Consider the following 22,428-nt stretch of genomic DNA (forward strand, 5'->3'; position numbering starts at 1 on the left):
CTCGTTATTAGGGGAGTCGGAGGGAAGATATACCCGAGATGGAAGTTTCAGGGATGCTGGAGGCAATCTGTCCCCTCTGCTGAGGGGAAGGGGAACCTCAATAGGAATCTCCGGCACTTTGAGTTTGCCGGAGTCGCAGCAAGGTCCATATCCGGTTGACCCCAGGTCTGGCAGATGAGGGAGAAGGCCTGAGGGCTCAGGGACCACTCGTTGTTGGAGGCGAATTCCCTGCTGAGCGTGTCGGCTAAGATGTTCTCGACACCCAGGATGTAAGCTGCCCTCAGGTCTGACAGGTTCAACTGTGCCCATTCCATCACAGGGAGAACTTCCTGCATCATGGAGGGACTCCTGGTCCCACCTTGTCTGTTTATGTAGACAACAGCAACCTAGTTGTCCATCTTTAAGAGGACTTGCTTCCCCCTTAAAAGGGAGCTGAAGGCCAGGAAAGCTTGGAGGGCCGCCCTCATCTCCAACACGTTCGAGACCGAGTCCCGTACTTTGAAAGGCCAACGGCCCTGCGCTGCATGGGACTGGTAGTGCGCCCCCCATCCTTCTAGACTGGCGTCTGCGGTTATTATCTCCTGAGGAGGGGTGACTATATGTTTGCAATTGTTTAAGTTGTGGGGACGAGTCCACCAACACAATGACCGCCTGACTCTCTCCATTTGGGTCATAGATGATCTGTCCCACTGATGTAGGAAGGAGTTCTGTAGAGGTCTGGTGTGCCACTGCGCCCAACGGACCATTGGGTTGGTCACTGACAGGGAGCCTAGAAGGCTGAGGCATACTCTGGCTGATAGGGATTTTGCTAAAATGGCTTTCTTCACTTTCCGGATCAACAGGGAAGACTTCTCCGGAGGCAGCTGCACTGTATTCAACCAGGTATCTAGTTCGGCTCCTAAGAAGATCATTCTCTGGGTATTCTCTGGGTAGGCTGAGCATGGCTCTTCCCCCAGTTTATCAGCCATCCCAGATTCTGCAGAGTGGAGACAAGGATTTTCTGGTGTTGTAACAGCAACTCCTGCCTGTCTGAGAGGAGGAGAATGTTGTCCAGATAATGGTGGACTCGCAGCCCCCTCTCCCTCAGATGCGCGATGACGGGAAGAAGGACCTTTGTGAAGGTCCTGGGAGCCATAGAAATTCCAAACAGGAGGCTTTGGAATTGGAAGTGTTGTGACTTACCGAAAAACAGAGGAGCTTTTGGAATTCTGAATGGATAGGAATGTGAAGGTAAACGTCCTCTAGATCTATGCAAAGCATCCAGTCCCCCAGATTTATGGCCTGAGGATAGACTAGAGGCTTTCCATCTTGAATGCTTCTACCCGGATAGAGCGGTTTAGTTTTTTTTAGATCCAGGACCGGACGCAGGTCCCCTGATTTCTTCTTTACTAGGAATAGAACCCCCGACCTCTTTGAGATAGGGGTACATCCATAATTGCTTTCTTTTGGAGCAGATCCTGGACGTATTGGGTCAAGGCTCACCTCTTTTGCCAGGATGACGGAAGGTTCGTTGGGCAAAAACGGTCCCCCAGGGGATGTCCCCTGAATGACCATCTGTGCCCGATACGAACGGTGGCTAACGTCCAGGGATCTCTTATCGTTTCTGCCCAGACCAGCGTGAACCTTGAGAGTCTGGCCCCCACTACTGCTGGCTGGGCGGATGCACCTTCAAAAGGACTTCTGGTCAGTAGATGCCGGGGTCCTGGGATTCTGGAACTTTAGGAAGGATGTCTAAGGGGCCTTCCAGTTCCTCCTGTACTCCCTACCAGGCCTGTAGGACTTTGCATCCCTGTACCTATCCGGGAGGTTACGCTTAAAGGGAGGAGGCCTCTGAAATTTTGGCTTCCTATCCGAGGGGATAAGCCCTGATTTTACGCCAGTGACCTTTGAAATAGCAGAGTCCAATTTGGTGCCGAAAAGGTTCTCGCCATTATACGGGATGCGGCACCAATTGGACTTGGAAGCAGGGTCTGCCGCCCAGGGTTTAAGCCAGAGAGCTCGTCTGGCCATCACCGAGGACAACATAGCCCTGATGCGGACTTAATTGCATCCACAGACGCCTCTGCCACAAAATCCCCTGCAAGGCTTAGCTCCTGCAGGGCCCTAACTATCTGGTCTTGGTCTGCGCCCTCAGACACAAGCTTTTCTGTGCTTGCTGAACTGGCAATAGCCTTACCCACAGCTGCAAGTACCACTGCTGGCCTGCATGCGCCTCCTGCTGCTAGGTAAGCTCTTTTGAGATCTGTATCGATCTTCCTATCTAGGACGTCCTTGAATGACACGGCGTCCTTGACAGGGAGTGTAACATGCCTGGCTAGACGCATGAGGGATGGCGGAAAAACTAGAGATTTCATTTTAGGCTCCTTTAGGGGGTATAACTTGGCAAGCCGATTGTTGAGACTTGCTTTCCTCTCGGGTCTCTGCCACTCATCCCTGATAAGCTCCTCTAGCTCATTAATGAAAGGGAAGGCTTCGGGTCTTTTCAGATTCGAGAAATATTTTCTAAGTTTTTGTTGGGCCTCCTGGGGTTCCTCCCAGTTAATGGCCTCCTTCACTGACTTAACGAAGGGCTCTATTAGGGAGCAGTCGAAGCCCGCTGATGCCTCTAGTTCTTCTTCATCTGAAGGGGAATCATGCTCTCTGGAAGTACTTGGGGGGGGCTAGCGAAGCACCCCGTAGAGATAATTCTGTGTCCAGAGCAATATGTGGGTCAGAAGACTCCGTGAGCTCTCTGTGTTCTTGCCCTTTCTCTCTGGTGGCTTCCTCAAAGCACCTGCGGCATGCCAATCTGTCTGGAAGGGCTATAGCCCCGCATACCCAGCAGGCATTTTCTGATAGACGGGAGTGGCGTGCTGGTAAATGGTGCCTCTGGTCAGAGGATCTTCTTTGGCGGGAATGGCTGCGCCTTAAACGAGACCTGAAGCGACTCCTCCTGTGACTCCCTTTCCCTGAGCGACTTCTTTTATGTGATAGCCTATGCCTATGGCCAGAGCGGCTTCTTCTATGCGAGGAATCTCTGCGTCCTGATCGAGATGATCTTGCGGACCTGATGGGGCTAACCATTTAGGTAGCATTAGTGGTGTCCTGCTCTCTTTTTCGATCTTCTCTACTTACCAAACTCCTCCCCTCTTACCTATTAGGCTGGTGGTGATCTGCTGGAGCAATGGTCTCCATGGAGAGGGAACAGAGGAAGCCTAAGGAGACAGGTAACACAAAGGGGAAGGAAGATAAAGCCAAAAGCAGAGAAGACAGAAAGAATGGAGAGAAGGAAAGAAAGGTTGAAGGTTTGTGGTTGAACTGCATGGACTTGTGTCTTTTTTCAACCTGACTAATTATGTAACTATGTAAAGGGGAAGATACTTACCAAGGCAGAGAGGCAACACTGGGGCAGATATTCGCAAATGCAGCAGTCAAAGAAACTCAGCTAAGGCAAAAAAAGGCATTGGCAGCAAAAAAAGGCATTTTCCCCTTTTAAAATTGGCGCCGGCTCCATTTTGGAAATTGGAAAGAGAGACACAGGCTGAGCATTTGCAGAGCGGCAGAATGTCCAGGAAGAGCACTGACTCTGTGGGACTACAGAGCCCAGCAGAAGAGAGGGAAAAACATAGGAAAAAACAACTTGATGTGGCAAAAGGACATTAAAGGCATCTAAGATGCAGACAAAGGAAGACAGTGATACCGAGAGGAGGAAAGCCGGAGACCACCGCAGGTACTAAGCCTATTTAAGGCTTATAGATCAAGTCTTTATTGTATGCCTTCAGCCTATTTAAGGCTTACTTCCAATGGCTATAGATGCAATGCTGTTTGGTGATCTCAGGGGTATGAATACTTTTTCTCTGCAGCAAGAGTGGGGTTCTTTCCATTTAGCTTCCTTTAGAGGCTGTACCGGTAAGAACTTCCACCCAGGAAAGGCTAGAACCTGGCTAGGGCGAAGCGGTAAGAGGGTGATGATCCGTGCGGTCCCAACAGGTGAGGAAAAGTAAGAGAATACCAGGGCGGGGGCGTAGCGTCATCTTATAGCTATGTGGTCCTATCAGGTTGTGGGGGCGGAGTCACAACCCAGAGTGTATACTGCCATGATGCGACAGGAAATACATTCTGCTGCTTCTCCTGAGTACGGGGATAGCATGTGTGCTACTTTTTGGCAGTCTAGCTGCGTACAGGACCCCAAAAACCAAGCACCACCTTCAGGCTTTCTAAGGGCGTACATTTTTGATTTCACTCCTCACTACCTATCAGTTTCAGAGGCCATGAAATGCCCAGATAGCACAAAACCCACCCAAATTGGAAAGTAGACACCCCAAGCTATTTGCTGAGAGGCATTTTGAGTATTTTACAGATCTCGCTTTTTGAAGTTTTGAAAATTGAAAAAAGAAAAAAAATGTTTTCCATTTCTTTAATTTTCCAAAAGAAAGAGAGCTACAAAATACTCACCATGCCTCTTAGCAAATACCTTGGGGTGTCTACTTTCCAAAATGGGGTAATTTGGTACGGGGGGGGATGGTTGTGCTATCTTGATATTTCAGGGCCTCTGAAACTATGATAGGTAGTGAGGAAATGAAATCACCATTTTACGCCCTTAGAAATCCTTAAGGCGGTGATTGGTTTTCGGGGGACCAGTGAAAAGACTAGGCTCCCAAAAAGTCCCACATATGTGGTATCCCCGTACTCATAAAAAGCATCAGAATGTATTTTGAGGTGTAATTTCACATATACCCATGTCATGTGTGAGCAATATATCATTTAGTGACAACTGTGTAAAAAAAAAATTGAATTTTCCCGAAACTTGTGGCAAAATATGAAATATTCCATGGACTCAACATACCTATCGGCAAATAGCTTGAGGTGTCTACTTTTCGAAAAAGAGGTCAGTTGGGAGGGAGGGGAGGTGTTGAACTATCCTGTTATTTTATGCACAACATTAGAAACTTATGCTACACATCACCCACTGTTCTAACCACTTGAAGACAAAGCCCTTTCTGACACTTTTTGTTTACATCAAAAAATATATATTTTCGCTAGAAAATTACTTTGAACCCCCCAAACATATATTATATGATATATGTTATATGTTTGGGGGTTCAAAGTAATTTTTTATTTATTTATTTTTAAAGCAAAGGCCCTACAGGGTGTTGCAATTTTTCAAGTGGATTTTTTTTTTGGGGGGGGGGGGGACTTTTTTGAATTTTAATATACTAAAACGCACTATATTTGGTAAAATATAAAAGATGATCTTATGCTGAGTACTCGGGATTAGCAGTCGACCGATATGGGTTTTTCTCTGGCCGATGCCGATATTTAGAAATCGCGGCAGCCGATGGCCAATATATGATGCCGATTTTTTGGGGCCGATATGTTAGGCCGATTTTTTTTTCCCCCCTTTTTTTTTCCCCTTCATCTCATAAAATCTAAGTTAGACACCTTTCACACTGGGGTGTTTTTCAGGCGCTTTTGGGCTAAAAATAGTGCCTGTAAATTGCCTTCAAAACGACTCCCCTGCAAAAGTGTGGATGTCCTCCCAAAATCCATACCAAAGGCCTGGTATGGGCTTTAAGGGGAACCCCACACCAATTTTTTCAAAAAAATTTGTGGGAGGCCCCCTAGGCACTATATACTCTGAACAGCAGTATATATACTATATGGTACACGACAAGTAGAGGCGCAAAAAATCAGATAATATACTCTAGAGGGCTGTCTGTATAAAGTTATATAGGACAATAATATATATAAGAACTTTTAGTTCTCAAGTCCCATGGAAGTGTCTTTCGTTCTTTGAGTGGGACTTTCAAAGTGCAGGGCTGCCACCACAGGGAGCTGAAACCAGGCCCCTAGACTGTTGCAGAAAAAGAGAAGAAGAAGGGGGCGCCTCTGGGTGTAGATTTTTTTTAAAAGCAATTTATTCACTCACTAAAACAAAGATTATGCACTCACATTTTCCAAGACATAAAATGGCATGTAGAATAAAATAGAATCAGATGACCCCCCCTTTTATTCTACATGCCATTTTATGTCTTGGAAAATGTGAGTGCATAATCTCTTTGTTTTAGACCCGTGAATAAATTGCTTTTTAAAAAAATCTACACCCAGAGGTGCCCCCTTCTTCTTCTCTTTATATATACTATATGGCCTGCCCTATTTACTCTGCAGAAAATTGGGCCTTCGGTGTTGGTGGTACCAGAACACAAGCCCTCACAGTTACTCTTGATGGGCGCAGGAACGGGCCCTGCTGTGAAATATATCAAGAATTGTAATTACATGCCCCTGTTAAACAGGGGCAGGAAAATTGGGCCTTTGGTTTTGTTGATGCCAAAACACTGTAAGCCCTCACAGTTACTCTTGTTGGATGTAGGAACGGGCTCTGCTGTGAAATATCAGATCATAACTTGTAATTACATGCCCCTTGTTAACCACTTCCCGACCAGCGCACGACGATGTACGTCGACAGAATGGCACGGGCAGGCATATTGGCGTACATGTACGTCCAATATTCGTTGCCGCCGTGCCATCGGGAGCGCGCCGCCGGCGGCGCGCTCCCGCGCTGGTCGGGACCCCCGTGAGTCCGGTCGCGGGACCCGCGGACTCGATCGCCGCGGGCATCCCCGCGATCGTCTCACGGAGCGGCCGAATGGAGGAAATGCTGTATAAACAACATTTTCCCATTCTGCCTAGCAACTAGTGACGCTGATCTCTGCTCCATGTGATTGGAGCAGAGATCAGTGTACACTAAATGAAAGCCCAACCCCCCCACAGTTAGTAACACACCCCTAGGAACACTTAACCCCTACACTGCCACCCACAGGTTAACCCTTTCACTGCCAGTGTCATTTACACAGGAATCACTGCATTTATATAGCAGTGATTACTGTATAAATGACAATGGTCCCAAAAATGTGTCAAAAATGTCCGATGGGTCCCCGACAATGTCGCAGTCACAATAAAAATCGCAGATCGCCGCCATTACTAGTAAAAAAAAAAAATAATAAAAAATTATTAATAAAAATGCTATAAAACTATCCCTATTTTGTAAACGCTATAACTTTTGCGCAAACCAATCAATAATCGCTTATTGTGATTTTTTTTACCAAAAATATGTAGAAGAATACGTATCGGCCTAAATTGAGGGAAAAAAATGTTTTTTTATATATTTTTGGGGGATATTTATTATAACAAAAAGTAAAAAATAATGCGTTTTTTTCAAAATTGTCGCTCTATTTTTGTTTATAGCGCAAAAAATAAAAACCGCAGGGGTGATCAAATACCACCAAAAGAAAGCTCTATTTGTGGGAAAAAAAGGACGTCAATTTTGTTTGGGAGCCACGTCGCACGACCGCGCAATTGTCAGTTAAAGCGACGCAGTGCCGAATCGCAAAAAGTGGTCTGGTCTTTGACCAGCAAATTGGTCCGGTCTGAAAGTGGTTAAACAGGGGCAGAAAAATTGAGCCTTGAGTGATGGTGCCCTAAACCAAAAATATTTTTGGAAGCTTCAATTTTGAGGAAGACTACTAGGATAGTTAGCATAGGCAGTCTTCAAGGGATCCATAGCAAATTCAATCAGTTACATCAGCATCAGGTGCTTGATAGCTGGTGATCCAATACTGATTCATTTTTATGAATGTGAGCCTATCAAAGGAGTTTGTGGGCAGGCACATTCTTTGATCCGTTACAAACCCTCCAGCAGCGTTCAGAAAGCACAGTAGATGCAGGACAGGCAGTAGCTCAATTGCATATTAAGCAAGTTATGGCCAGTGGTCCACCCTCAAGACCCAGTAACCCAGTGGATGCTCTGTTGGAAAGGTCTCAAACAGAGCATCCACTGGTTTAAATAAAAAATTGTTTAAATGCATCGGTCAGATAGCCACCTTCTCCACTGCTCTTCCTCTGACTGAACAAAGATTCAGCAACATGTTGTCCAGCACCAGGAAAGGGTAACCTGCCAGGGTCTGGAAATGTGTTGCACAAACCTTTCTTCAAGCCCTCCTGAAGATGTTTCATCCTCTGCTTCCCTCTGCGAAGGCAGGATGAGTTCTGAAACCTTACCTTTGTAACGTGGATCAAAAAGGGTTGCTAGCCAGTAATGATTCCGCTCCTTAATACCACGAATCCTAGGGTTCTTTTGCAGGCTTTGCAGAATCCGGTAGGCCATGCAGCGTAAGTTTGCAGAGGCATTAGATTCTGGGTCACTAAGGATCACATGATCCGTAACTACCTCCTCCCAGCCACATATAACTCCTTGGGTTTCTGGGGACTGAAAACCATCCCTTGAAGACTGCTACTGAGTGTTATCTACATCCATGCTGACTAAATCCTCCTTGTCCTCCTCCTCTTCTTCCTGTGTGTTGGTAGGCCTGCTATCTGGATAAAAGGGGGCCTTGAGAGGAAAGGAAGTCCTCCTCTTCCTCCCGCTGTTCTGCCTCAAGTACTGTCCATTATTCAACAAAGCATGTGCTCCAGCAGGAAGACTAGAGGAACAGTGTTACTGATGCATGCATTATCGCTGCTCACCATCCTTGTTGCCTTCTCAAATGGTGACAGGACAGTGCATGCATCCATTATCAGTAGCCATGATAAGAAGCCAAGCTCTCCTGACCCTGTCCTGGTGCCATACTTGCACAGGTACTCATTGATGGCCCTCTGCTGTGTGTGCAGCCGCTGAAGCATCGCCAACGTTGAGTTCCACCTGGTGGGCATATCACACATGAGGTGGTTGGTGGCCAGGTTGCATTCCCTTTGAATGTTAGCCAGCCAAGAACTGGCATTGTATGACCGGCAGAAATGACCGCAGACTTTTCTGGCCTGCCTCAGGAGATCCTGTAAACCTGGGTACCTGCTCAACAACTGCTGCACCACCAAATTCAGAATGTGTGCCAAACATGGATCAAGTGTCCCTGTCAGAGGGTAGAGAGAAGGTTGGTGCCATTGTTGCATGCAACCATTCCTGGCTGAAGCTGGCATGGCGTCAACCACCTCTAAGCCTGCCCCTGCAAAGCTGACAGAATCTCTGTTCTAGTGTGGCTCCTGTCCCCTAGGCAGACCAACTCAAGCACTGCATGGCATCTTTTAGCCTGACTGCTTGCGTAGCCCCTTGAAGGCTTCCGGAGCACCGCTGGTTCAGAGGACTAATCTGCAGAAGAGGCCATAGAGGAAGAAGAAGGGGGGTGGAGAGAGCTGTGGCAGAATCACCACTAGCATTTTGGAGGCGTGGTGGCAGAATAAGCTCCAACACCACTGAACCTGTCCTGCATCCTTCCCAGCTGCCAGCAGTTACCCAGTGCACAGTGAAGTCAAGGTAACATCCCTGCCCATGCTTGCTGGACCATAAGTCAGCGGTAATATGAAACTTACTGCTGACCGCCCTGTCCAACGAGGTCAAAACATTGCCTTCCACATGCCGGTAGAGAGCCAGAATGGCCTTTCCGTAAAAAAAAAAATGCCATTTTGGAACCTGCCACTGAGGTACAGTACATTCCACTAATTCATGAAAGGGGGAGAGTCTACCAGCTGAAAAGGCAGCAGTTGCAGTTCTAGCAATTTGGCCAAGCTAGCATTTAGGCGCTGAGCATGTGGGTGGCTGGGAACAAATTTCTTTTTACGGCTCAGCAACTGGGGTAGGAAAATTTTGCTGCTAAAATCAGTTGGGGGTGTACTGACAGCAGATTGGCTGCAAGTACTTGGGGCACCTATTGCTATACCTTCATTCCTCACAGTGCAGGTTTTTGAGAGGACTGGAGGTATAGTATGGTTGGAGATCCCAGATGAGGAGCAAGGAGAAGTCTGCCTTTTTATTTGATGCGGGTAGTTCAAGTGCTGTTGCCAACGTACTGCCTGGCAGGTCGTCATACATCAAGCATGTGGTGCTCAAGTGGCTGCTGTTCTGGCCATGCTTCATCCGCTTCAGACATAGGCTGCAAACAGCAACAGTGCGATCTGCTGCACAAGTGTCAAAAACGTCACCTACAGAGCTCTGCAGTGTGATGCAATAGGTTGGCTCCCCTTAAGCTGCCCCCTAGAGAACATCCTGCCTCGGAGTTGTGCCTCCTCCTCCTCTGAGGCACCCAAGTACAGTTAGTGACCTCATCAACCCCTCCCTCCTTGTCACTGGAGCAATCTTGGTAGTATGCTGCAGCTGGGGGAATATGACTGCCAGTTTCTTGTCCTTCAGTGGAACCCCTTCTCTCTAGGCTTACGTTACTCCCTTCCTCAACCTGGGAACCAACATCAGAGCCTTCAAAATGCTGCGCATCCTCGAGCAGCATGTACCCAACACTGTGGTTGAATAATTCTGGGGACCTAGTGCATGAAGGGGCTACGGAAGGAGTGACTGTGGACAAGGAGCCGGTGGAATAGGCCACTTTGGCAGCTGTGTTGGAAGGCAAACTACTCTGAGCCTGGGTGAGAGGGGATGAGGAGGGCTTTGTCATCCACTCCACCAACTCTTCTGCATGTTGTGGCTCAATAACACATCCAGCAGCGGAAAAAAAGGACAAGCGTGCCCCACGGCCACCTGCAGAGGATGCACCATGTCCACGACCCCCATCATTGACTGTAGACACAGAGGCTGCTTGCCCTCTTTTAGTGACCTGTGAGTGTCTGCCTATCCTTGCTGGTCTTCCGGACATGATGCATGTTTTGTTTTGCAACACCACACTACACCGTATTAGATACTGTGTACAACACCTGACATGCATTAGAAACTGTACACACTGTATTAGATACTGTGTACACCACCAGAAAAGCAGTAGAAACTGCACACGCTGTATTACATACTGTGTACACCGCATGCACAGTATTAGAAATTGTACAAGGGCTGCAATATATTGTATACTCTGTACACCACCAGAAGTGTAGTAGAAAGTGTACACACTGTATTAGGTACTGTGTACACTGCCTGCACTGTATTAGAAACTGTACTACGGCTGTACTGTATTGTGTACTGTGTACACCACCAGAAGTGTATTAGAAACTGTACACACTGTATTAGATACACTGTATTAGATACTGTGTACATCGCCTGAAGTGTTTTAGAAACAGTACGCCATCAAATGCACTGTAGATATAGCCTACACTGGATGCAGAGTATGTGTGTGTGTGTGTGTGTATATATATATATATACACATATACACCGCCTGAAGTGAATTAGAAACAGTACACCACGGAATGCACTGTAGATATAGCCTACACTGGATGCAGAGTATATTTTATATATATATATATATATATATATATATATATATATATATATATAAATATAATTTTCGATATCAAGTTACGCTAAACCTTCATATAAAGTGAATCAGTGCAATGAACATTGATGGTGCTAAACTTCTATATAAAGTGACTCCGTGCAGATAAAGTTGATTAATTATCATATTGCATCATATTAAGAATAGTCCATTTTGTTAACACCTTCCCGACTGCTGCATGGCGATATATGTCGGCAGAATGGTATGGGTGGGTAAAAGGGCATACAGGTACGTCCCCTTTAAGATGCGGCATTGTGGGCACATGTGCTCCCGTGTGCTCCATGACTGTGGGTCCACCGGGTGCTGGCAATCGTGTCACGGAGCAGAGGAGATTTCCCCATTCTGCCTAGTGATATGACAGAGATCACTGCTCCCTGTCATGTATATAGTAGCCTACCCCCCCCCCCCCCCACAGTTGGAATCACTCTCTAGGGCACACTTAACCCCTTGATCGCCCCCTAGTGGTTAACCCCTTCCCTGCCAGTGTCATTTACACAGTAATCCGTGCATTTGTATATCACTTACCACTGTATAAATGACAATGGTCCCAAAATAGTGTCAAAAGTGTCCGCCATAATGTCGCAGTCCCGATCACCGCCATTTCTAATAAAAAAAAATGAATAATAAAAATGCCATAAAACTATCCCCTATTTTGTAGACGCTATAACTTTTGCGCAAATTAATATATGGTTATTGCAATTTTTTACCAAAAATATGTAGAATACATATTGGCTTAAACTGAGGCAAAAAATAGTTTTTTATATATTTTTGCGGAATATTTATTATAGCAAAAAGTTAAAAATACTGCATTTATTTTTTTTAAATTGTCTCACAAAAAATAAAAACAGCAGAAGTGATTATATACCACCAAAAGAAAGCTCTATTTGTGGGAGAAAAAAGACACATGATGCACCCAAGAATCGTGGTGAGAAAAGATATAACCTCCACCTCTACACACACTGCTGCTTACCTACTCTAAATGATCTCCTATTACAGGAGATCACACGCTTTTGGCTTAATATCCAGCCCAGGCCTTTTAAGTTGTGGAGCGATAATCACAGCGTCTTCCAAAGTAATATCCTGTACTGATACCTGGATCTTAGGTTATCCTCCTTCCCCCTGGGCTCTCACAACTCCTGATCAACCCCCAGGAAACAGCATGATCCAACCACCGACTACAAGGAAGACAAGACCTGTCCCAGCCAGCTGAGTCACCTAAGATCCGGGGATCAGTACAGGATATTACCTGGGAAGACGCCATGATTATCGTTCCACATTTTAAAAGGGCCAGGCTGGGTATTAAGCCAAAAGCGTGTGTGATCTCCTGTAATAGGAGATCATTTGGAGTTGGTAAGTGGCAGTGTGTGTAGAGGTGGAGGTTATATCTTTTCTCACCCGATTCTTGGGTGCATCATGTGTCAGTTTCACATCTGAAAATCATCTTTAACACAATGGACTATTCTTAATATGATGCAATATGATAAATTAATGAACTTTATTTGCATTTTATATAGAAGTTTAGCACCATCAATGTTCATTGGACGGATTCACTTTATATGAAGGTTTAGCGCAACTTAGTATTGAACGTTGTTAATTTTGTATCTCACAGGAAATTGCAGCTATATATTTATATTAGACTGATTGTGTGTTTGTGTATATATATATATATATATATATATATATATATATATATATATATATATATAAAACAAATACACTGCCACTAACTGAATAACCTGCCTGCTTAATCAAACTCGTGTTATCTCTGTCCACGCCAACACTACACATGGCTGCCTACCGTGTAAGCAGCCTTATATAGTGTGGGGTGTGGACTTAGTCCCCCTGAGCCATGATTGGCCAAAGGTTATGACTTTCACTGCAGAGCATGCTGTGATTGGCCAAAGCATGCAGGTCAGGTGCATGCTTTGGCCAATCATCATACAGCAATTCACTGAAATCTCGCAGTGCATTATGGGGCATTCCGCAACGCTGAAATTTCCCGCAAGTGCCCCTGTTCTGCAAATGGGCGAACACCCACTGTTTGGGTTGAACTTATTTTCAACACTGAACATCAAGCTCATCCCTACTGAGTACATAGATTCAAAACACGACATGCTTTAAAATTGTGCAAACCGCGCAGCGGCAACAAACTACATACATTTTTAAGAGCCTTTACAGGTTACCGCTTTAGATTTTCAGAGGAGGTCTACTGCTAGAACTACTGCCCTTGATCTGACGTTCATGGTGATGCCTCACATGCATGATGTAACTGCTGTTTACATACAAGACCGACGCTTGTCTTCGCCTTTGTGCACAAGCATGGGGGGACAGGGGTGCTTTATTTTTTATTATTTATTTTGCTTTTTTATTTTATTTTTACGCTGTTGTTTTCATTACTCATTTTTATTGTTATCACAGGGAATCTAAATAATCCCTATGATAGCAATAGGTAGTGACATGTACTCCTTTTTAAAAAAAAAACATTGGCATCTATTAGACTCTAGATTTCGCCTCTGCCCTCAAAGCATCTGACCACACCAAGATGGGTGTGATCAGATGCTTTCCCAATGGTGCTGTTTATATCCGGCGGTCATGAAATGCTCTTAGCTTCTGGTTTCTTAGGCCATAGAGATGATTGGAGCCGTTCTGGTCTACGATCAGCTCTATGGTCAGCTGGTGGAACCACTGTAAAAACAGTCTAGTGGCAAATTAGCCGCTAGGATTGCTTTTACATGAAAGCCGACCACCGGCTGAATAGAACGATACCAAGATGATACCTAAACCTGCAGGCGTCATTCTGTTAGAATAGAGAAAGAGACGGCGCCGTCTCTTTCTCTATTCCATTGTTTCCTAGAGCTACTTCTTGCTTTAAGACTGGCAGCCCTTTAGGGTACAGCCTGTACTGCTGATCCCCCTCACGGACCACTTTGACGATCTACATAGACCCTGAACTTCTCATCGTGGATACTGGTGTGTGGATATACCCAAAACCCACACAAAAATCGATATACTTTGGCTATATAAATACGATCAATTTTTTATACTAACATTCTGTGATCATACTACAATATTTTTGGGATCCCCAGCGAGCGCCATATTACCCTCCTCTGTCATTCTGTTAGAACTACTCAGTATCAGTACGTCGCTGGTCCTTGTCGGGCATATATTGTAATGTTCTTTCATGCAGTCTGTGGGCTAAATGGGAAAAAAAAGACATCAGTGATATGCTCACCATTAGAATTCCGTCCTGCATCCACCCACTTCCAATGATGGACATACATGCACCGTTTTTTGTTTCTTGTTTTTTAACTGTGGTGGTGAAATCACCTCCTACATCGCTGGAGTCGCAAATTTACGTATCGTGAGAGCAAATACTGTTGCTGTCAAGATGAATAAATCTGTGCTGCAGTTGAATGGCGTACCTGAAAAGCAAACAATTGTAACAATAAAACATTAACTCCAATAAAACAACTTTTTTTTATTGCAATCTGTGCCAAAAAAAAAAAGAGTAAAATAAATATATGCCAAAACATGGGGGCAATCCGCCCCTAATGTTAGGGGCAAATCGCCCTTCCACCCCTGCCCCCATGCTTTGGCATACATGTTCTTTTTTTTTAAACTGTGGTGGTGAAATCACCTCCTACAGCAATGGAGTTGCCGATTTACATATCACGAGAGTAAATAAATGAGTGCTGCAGATGAATGGTGTACCTACAAAGAAAATAATGTTTAACAATAAAACACAGTGAAGTATAAAAGAATTACATACCTGCAAAACAAACATGATAAAACATAGTAACAATAAAACATTGCAGCATAAAATACAGTAAACCAGAGCAGAACAATAGAGAGGGAAAAATAGAGAGAAAAACAATAAAACAACAACTTGTTTTGGCTTTTTTATATATATATTTTTTTTAACTTTTATTTTATTAATTTTTTTACACTTTTATTTGTAACTGTAAAGGTTCCAGGTTCGGGTCTCTCAAAATGTGATGGCATCTTTCAAGACCCGATATTAGTGTGCCCTAGGATTGTGCAGTGCTGTAACCTATGCTAATACTCCACTAGTGTGTGGTAGTGACGGAAACATTCACAGATGCAGAGACCAGGTTGATCAGGACAGGAAGGACAATAATAGCGGGTGTCATGCCTATATCTGCATTCCCTACAGAAACGACAACTTTGGGGTGCTCGTTGGGTAGGGGTACCAGGGAACCCGGAAACTGCCTCTCATGCATGCGGCTCACTGCATTTACATTGTGAAGTTTGGGCATAACACCATCTAGAAACAGAAGGACTGTGATGATCTATTCCTGGAAATTAAGGAAGGATCCAGTTCATCTTGAAGCTTTGTATAGCACATAAGCGTTCAGCAGAGCCAATTGAAATAGATATAGATACTTTTTATTATACCAGCGTCTGGCCTTATGGGCAATTAAGTACGGCACCATCAACTGGTTGTTGAAGTCCACCCCTCCCATGTTAAGGTTGTAATCGTGGACATAGAGGGGCTTCTCAACGACACCAGTCGCCATTGCAATTTGGACTGTCGTATTTGCATGAAGGGAGGACAGAAGGAAAATGCTCCACTTCACTGCAAGCAAATTATCACATCTCAATCAGGCTCTCTCCCCCCGTTTAAGTGGGGAATCTACAAGCCGTTGGAGGAAGCCCTGGTGGTTAGATCACATGGTGCCACATCCACCAATTCCAAAATCAAAAAGGTGACTAAAAAGTGGCACACTTGTGTAATAATTGTCCACTAACAAGTGGCACCCCTTTCCGAATAAGGGTGACACCAAGTCCTAAACAATCTTGCCAGCGATCCCTATGTAGTCTGGGCAGTTGGGGGGCTCCACATGACTGTCTTTTCCCTAATAAACCATAAAACTATATGTATAGCCGGTTGCCCTGTCACAGAGTTTATACAACTTGACCCCATATCTGCCACCAGGGCTGCACTTACCATTGGGCTTGACTGGGCTCAAGCCCATGGGCCCCGCCCAATAGGGGGCCCCACCAAGATGCATAGCCGAGTGTACTAGACTCCGCTCCGTTCACAGTCACGCTTTATCCCGCCCTATGATGGACATAACACAGGGACTGCCCGTGACTGAGCCGAGCCAAGTACACTCGGCTACTCTTAGGCCCAAGAGGACCCGAGAGCCACCGAGAGGGCACAAGAGCCACCGAGATACACAGGACTCTGTATCTTGGCGGCGCCATTTTTAAACTTCCAGACTACAATGACAAGGCTGCAAATGACACTGGGGCAAGGCTACAAATGACAAGGCTACACTGACAAGGCTGCAAATGACACTAACAAGACTGCAATGATGGGCAAGGCTGTAGATGGACACTGATAAGGCTGCATTGATGGGCATTTAAAAAGTTTTTTCCTTAAACTTCCCACCTAAAAGTTTTTTTCCTTAAAATTCCCTGCTAAACTTGGAGCACCATGTTATACACCGACACATGTTATGTGCCGATAAATATAGTAATGTATAGAAGGTAGGGCCCGAAAGTGACTCAAGCCCAGGGGCCCCCACCACCCTAAGTCCTGCCCTGTCTGCCACGCTTGCTGGGGAGAAACTGTTTGAAAGACAAGCAGCCAGAAATTGTAATCATTGACTCATCAATGCAGACAACTTGGTCGGGAATAAACAAGGCTGCAAACTGTTGGTTAAAGTGGTTTACAAGGGGATGACAGAGTTCATTGTCGTTGAAGTGCATGAACCGCAAGATCTGCTTGTATCTAGTCCTGGCCATGGAAGCAAAGAACACTGGCATTTGATGAATTTGGTCAGTGGACCAATATGACTGCAACTCACTCTTTTTAGTTATGCCCATGAGGAGGGATAGGCCCAGAAAGGTCTTAAATTTGGAAACCATATTAGGTTTCCATTCTCTGGCAAGGGTCAAATGGGGATTAGCGGCGATAAATTTACCAGCATATAAATTGATTTTGTCCACAATAGATCTATAGAGATCTTCCGTAAAAAACATTGAATAAAAATCAAGTGAGGGCGTGGCTTGACCATGCAGGAAGATGGATGCCCGAGAGACGAGCTCCCGCCGCTTCACAGGCTCTCCACTTCAGGGAAGCCTCATTCTAGCCTGCCGGCCACACAATGATGGGGACTGCCTTGCGGAACACCTCCACCTCACGCTTCCACCCACCGCGCAGACAACAGAGCAGTATGAGCCAGAACATTCCTGAATTATTCAGGACACAGAGATCCAATATGGCGGCGTCCTGCCAGGGTCCCTCACAGGCCTCAGCACCGCCACTGTCTGGGGCACCACCCAGTCTCCTCACCACTGAGTCTGGTGCTCACACAGCACACAATCAGCAGCATCCAAGCCTCTTGGACCTCAGAGCAGTGGTGGCAGACATCAAAGACAATCTGTATGTGGCCATTGCTGACCTGCACCTTGACATCCGCGCCATCGCTGACATAGTGCAGGAACTGGAGAAAACTGCAGCCCAGCACAATACGGTCCTCCGCAGAGTGACCCACGAGGTAGATGCTCACACATTACAATTAACAGAGACATGTAGAGGATTTGGATAACAGAGGCAGACACCATAGCCTGCGTGTCAGGGGGTTGCCAGAAGCAGTAGAAACTGAACAGCTTTCCATTATGGCTCTGTTTAACAATCTATTGGACAGTCCAGCTCATACCAACATAGAAATGGAGTGCATTCACCGTGCACTCAGACCCAAAGGAAGAGAGACTGATCCCCCCAGAGATGTAGTGTGTTGCCTGGTGGACTACAGGTTGAAGGAAGACATACTCCGCAAGGTGAGAAATAGGATCCAACTCACACACAGGGGCTCAGATATACACATCTATCTATATCTCTCTGGTATTACTTTGCAAAACAGAGACCTAAAGCCGCTTCTAGACACTTTTCACACCAAAGGCATACACTACAGATGGAAATTTCCCTTAGGTCTTTCCGCTACATGTCAAGGCCGCATGGCATTGCTGAGAGTACCCCGAAGACCTACAATTTTTTTGTAACACCATGGGCATCCCTATAATGGAAGTCTCAAATTGGTACACCGAATTCTGCCGCCTTACACCCAGGAGAGAACAACGCCACAAAGAACCAATGGATGCGTAGGACACCAGATACTGCAGACCCAGATCAGCATTGGGCACCAGGTCGCATGCATCCACCAGAGGGCACCACAAAGGCACCAGCCTGTCCGATTCTCCATGCTCACGAAGAGCCAGATGTGATTTTGATCCGACCCATGGTCAGTCACCGCCGAGCTGAACAGAGGATCACCCTGAGTACAGAAAAGTTCTTTTACTGGTTAACTTTTTTTTTTATCTTGGTTACTACAGGTTTAATTAAAGGTTATTACAGGTTTAAATCATTTCACCCCGCTAGTTGAGAGACTTAGTTGCTCTAATACCAGCATTTAGATGGTTTTGATACAGGTTTACCGTTGTTTTCTACAAGTTAACATGCTTTAGGAAGCTAACCACCTGATGGTGCTCATGCTCTGCCAATATAGCAAATTTAAACATTCTGTTGCAAGGGTCTCAAAAACATGCTTGTTATGGAAGAAGAGTGAGTATGAAGAGTTTGCAACTGTGGGATAGCCAGGGCCTGCCTACTGCCAGTCACCCCGCCAGTATGCTGCCAGCACCTTTCTCTGTTTAGGAGACCCCCTGGTGCTCATTCGATCCCTTTACCCTAACCTGTACGCTTCATCTGGCACGATGCCCACTTGGTGTCCTCCCATATCTCCATTGTGTACCTGGAGTTGATGATGGCACTAGTCTATATTTGGCTTGTTACACACAATTCTTATATGACGCTAATTGGTGGGGAACTTTTGTCCACGATGGAGGAGAACATATCATGCTCCTCCTGTGGACAAGTACGACCCCCTTCAGTGTGCAGAGAGGCCAGGTCTTCCCTGAACCATCACGGATACCCGACCGTCCTTTATATCCGATGGAGACATGCTGGATCACACGACTCCAGCTTGTCACCACCTAAGGGACAAGAGTTAGAACTCTTAAGGTAATGGTTTAGTCAGGTTGCGTCCCTAGTCCACAGTGATGCACTAATGGTTGACAAGAGTTATAATTGTTTTAATAGGTGTAAATGCAGTTATAATTTTACAAGACTAAAATGTATGTACCCCATTTTGGCATGCCTCCTCGGGCTGAGCAATCTAATTTATGCAAATAAGTGGCAGCAAAGATACACACCTATGACATGTCCTTAATTCCTCCCAGATCATAACTGATTATCTGACCAACCAGTTACGGACAACTTTTATATCATTATCATATAAATGTACTCACCGAGGCCAAGATGCAGAGAGTGGTCGCTGTTGCGACTCGGCGCAGACCACCCCTAAAGGTGGCACAGAGGGTGGTTGCACCAGGAGGCACAAGCTACCAGTAGGACAGTCACTTGCTAAGTAGATCAGCAGGTAGCTTGAGCAGGGCTGAAAGGTGATGTCCCATGAGAAGGTCCAGAAGCAATGGTAGCAAGTCTGTAAAGCAAAGGCAGAATCCAGGAGGCAGGCCTGGGAACTATCCAAGGTTCTTGGATGGTTCCCAGGAGTTATCTTCTGAAGGATACCCCTTCCATTTTACCAGGTATTGTATTTGTCTACCGACTTTCCTGCATTCTTGTAAAGCTTCCACTTCGAATTCATCTTCTCCATCGATCTTGATGGGTGGAGGAGGAGGCACTTCTCTTCCAGGAAAAGGACTAGGGACCAATGGCTTCAAAAGGGAGGCATGGAAAACAGGGTGTATCCTGTACGATCCAGGGAGAGCTAGTTCAAAGGCTACAGGATTTATTACCCTTTTAATTTTGAATGGTCCTATGAATCTGGGACCCAGCTTGCGCGTGGGACAAGGAAGTTTAAGATTAGCGGCAGATAGCCAGACTTCCTCGCCAATTTTAAAGGTAGGGTTCTCCTTCCTTCCCCTATCATGGTATTTCTTGTAATCATCCTGGGCCTTCTGTATGGTCTCCTGGAGCCTTTGGAATTTAGATTGGATGGCGGTTATCTGATCTTGGACCGCAGGAACAGTAGATTCTGGGATGGAGTTGGGGAGGAAAGAAGGGTGAAACCCACACTTGATCCAAAAGGGAGTCTGGTTGGTAGTTGTATGAATTGAATTGTTGTGGGCGAATTCTGCATATGGCAACAGGGCCGACCAATCATTTTGAGATCCTGAACAAAAGCAGCGAAGATACTGCTCAAGGGTTTGGTTTGTCCGTTCAGTTTGCCCGTTACTTTGGGGATGATATGCCGATGACAAACAGATCTTGATTTCCAATGTCTTGCAGAGTTCTCACCAGAATCTAGAGGTGAACTGTGGACCTCTATCTGACGTGATACTGCTGGGAACCCCATGGAGCCTGACAACCTCCTTAATAAAGAGATTGGCAGTTTCCAGAGCAGAGGGGGTACCAACCATAGGTAGGAAATGGGCCATCTTTAAAAGACGGTCGACTACTACCAGAATTGTGGTGAATCCTTCCGAGGGAAGTAGCTCCACAATAAAATCCATTGACACGTCTGCCCAAGGCCGGTCATGAATGGGCAAAGGCCTTAACAGGCCCCAGGGCTTGGTCTTGGGACCCTTGTTACGCTGGCACGGTACACAAGAGGCAATGTAAGTCTGGCAGTCCTGTCTCCAACCTGGCCACCAGAAGGAACGAGAGATCAGTTCCGCTGTTTTCTGTGTCCCAAAGTGGCCGGCCAATTTGTGATCATGACAAGTCCTTAGAACTTGAGTCCTAATCTCAAGGGGAACGAAGACCTTGTTTCAGGCCCAAAACATATTATCACGTTTTCTAAGGTAGATAGGACTGGGTCATTGCAATGGACTGAAGCTGTTTTGATGGTCGTAATTAAGTCAGGCTGTGGGAGTAGAAGGAAGTTTTGAGGCGACAAGATCGTACTAGGCTCTGTTACCTGGGAGGACTCAGGGAACATGCGTGAGAGCGCATCCGTTTTGTTGTTCTTGGATCCGGGCCGGTACGAGACATGGAACTGAAATCTTGAAAAGAATAGCTCCCAACGGGCTTGACGGGGTCTTAAGCGTTTGGCAGTCTGCAGATATTCAAGATTCTTGTGATCTTTGAATATTGTGATGGGATGAGTGGCTCCTTCCAAGAGGTATCTCCACTCCTCCAGAGCGAACTTGACGGCCAATAGTTCTCGGTCGCCTACGTCATAATTCCTCTCCGGTGGGCTCAGCTTCCGAGATGCGAAAGCCACCGGGTGTAACAAAGCTTTAGGCCCTTGTCATTGTGAGAGGATGGCTCCTGTGGCTGTCTCGGAGGCATCTACTTCCAGTACAAATGGTAGTACTGGATCGGGATGCCGTAAAATAGGAGCTGAGGTGAACAAAGTCTTTCGTTTGGTAAAGGCTTCTTGGGCTTCTTGAGACCACTGAAATCGGATGTGTTGGCGGGTTAGCTGAGTAATGGGGGCGACTATTGAAGAGAACCCGGCGATGAATCTGCAATAGAAATTAGAGAAGCCTATAAACCTTTGCACGGCTTTCTTATCCCTTGGAGCAGGCCATTCCAAGATTGCCTTGATCTTTTGGGGGTCCATGGAGATGCCTTCGGTAGAAATGACGAATCCTAATTCTAGAATTGAATGGTAGTTATCTCAAATTCACATTTCTCCGCCTTAAGGTACAGCTGATGTTGTCAGAGGATGGTGAGGACTTTCCGCACGTGGACCCTGTGGAGTTCAAGAGAAGCAGAGAAAATAAGGATATCATCCAAATATACTACTATAAAATCATCAACATAGTCTCTGAAGATATCATTTACTAAATGCTGAAATGTGGCCGGGGCATTGCAAAGGCCAAAGGGCATAACAAGATATTCATAGTGGCCAAATCTCGATCTGAAGGCTGTCTTCCATTCATCCCCAGCACGGATTCTAATGAGATTGTAGGCCCCCCGCAAGTCCAATTTGGAAAATATTTTGGCAGATCCGAAGCGCTGGAATAACTCAGGGATGAGTGGAAGTGGATAGCGATTTTTGATTGTGACTTTATTAAGTTCCCTGTAGTCAACACATGGCCTAAGGGATCCGTCCTTTTTTCCCCACAAAAGAAAATACCCGCCCCTGCTGGCGAAGAAGATGGGTGAATGAACCCCTTTTCAAGATT

This window comes from Lithobates pipiens, unplaced genomic scaffold (genome assembly GCF_037356315.1).
Source record: "Lithobates pipiens isolate NorthernLeopardFrog02 unplaced genomic scaffold, aLitPip1_a1.2 Scaffold_28, whole genome shotgun sequence".
Classification (NCBI taxonomy): Eukaryota; Metazoa; Chordata; class Amphibia; order Anura; family Ranidae; genus Lithobates; species Lithobates pipiens.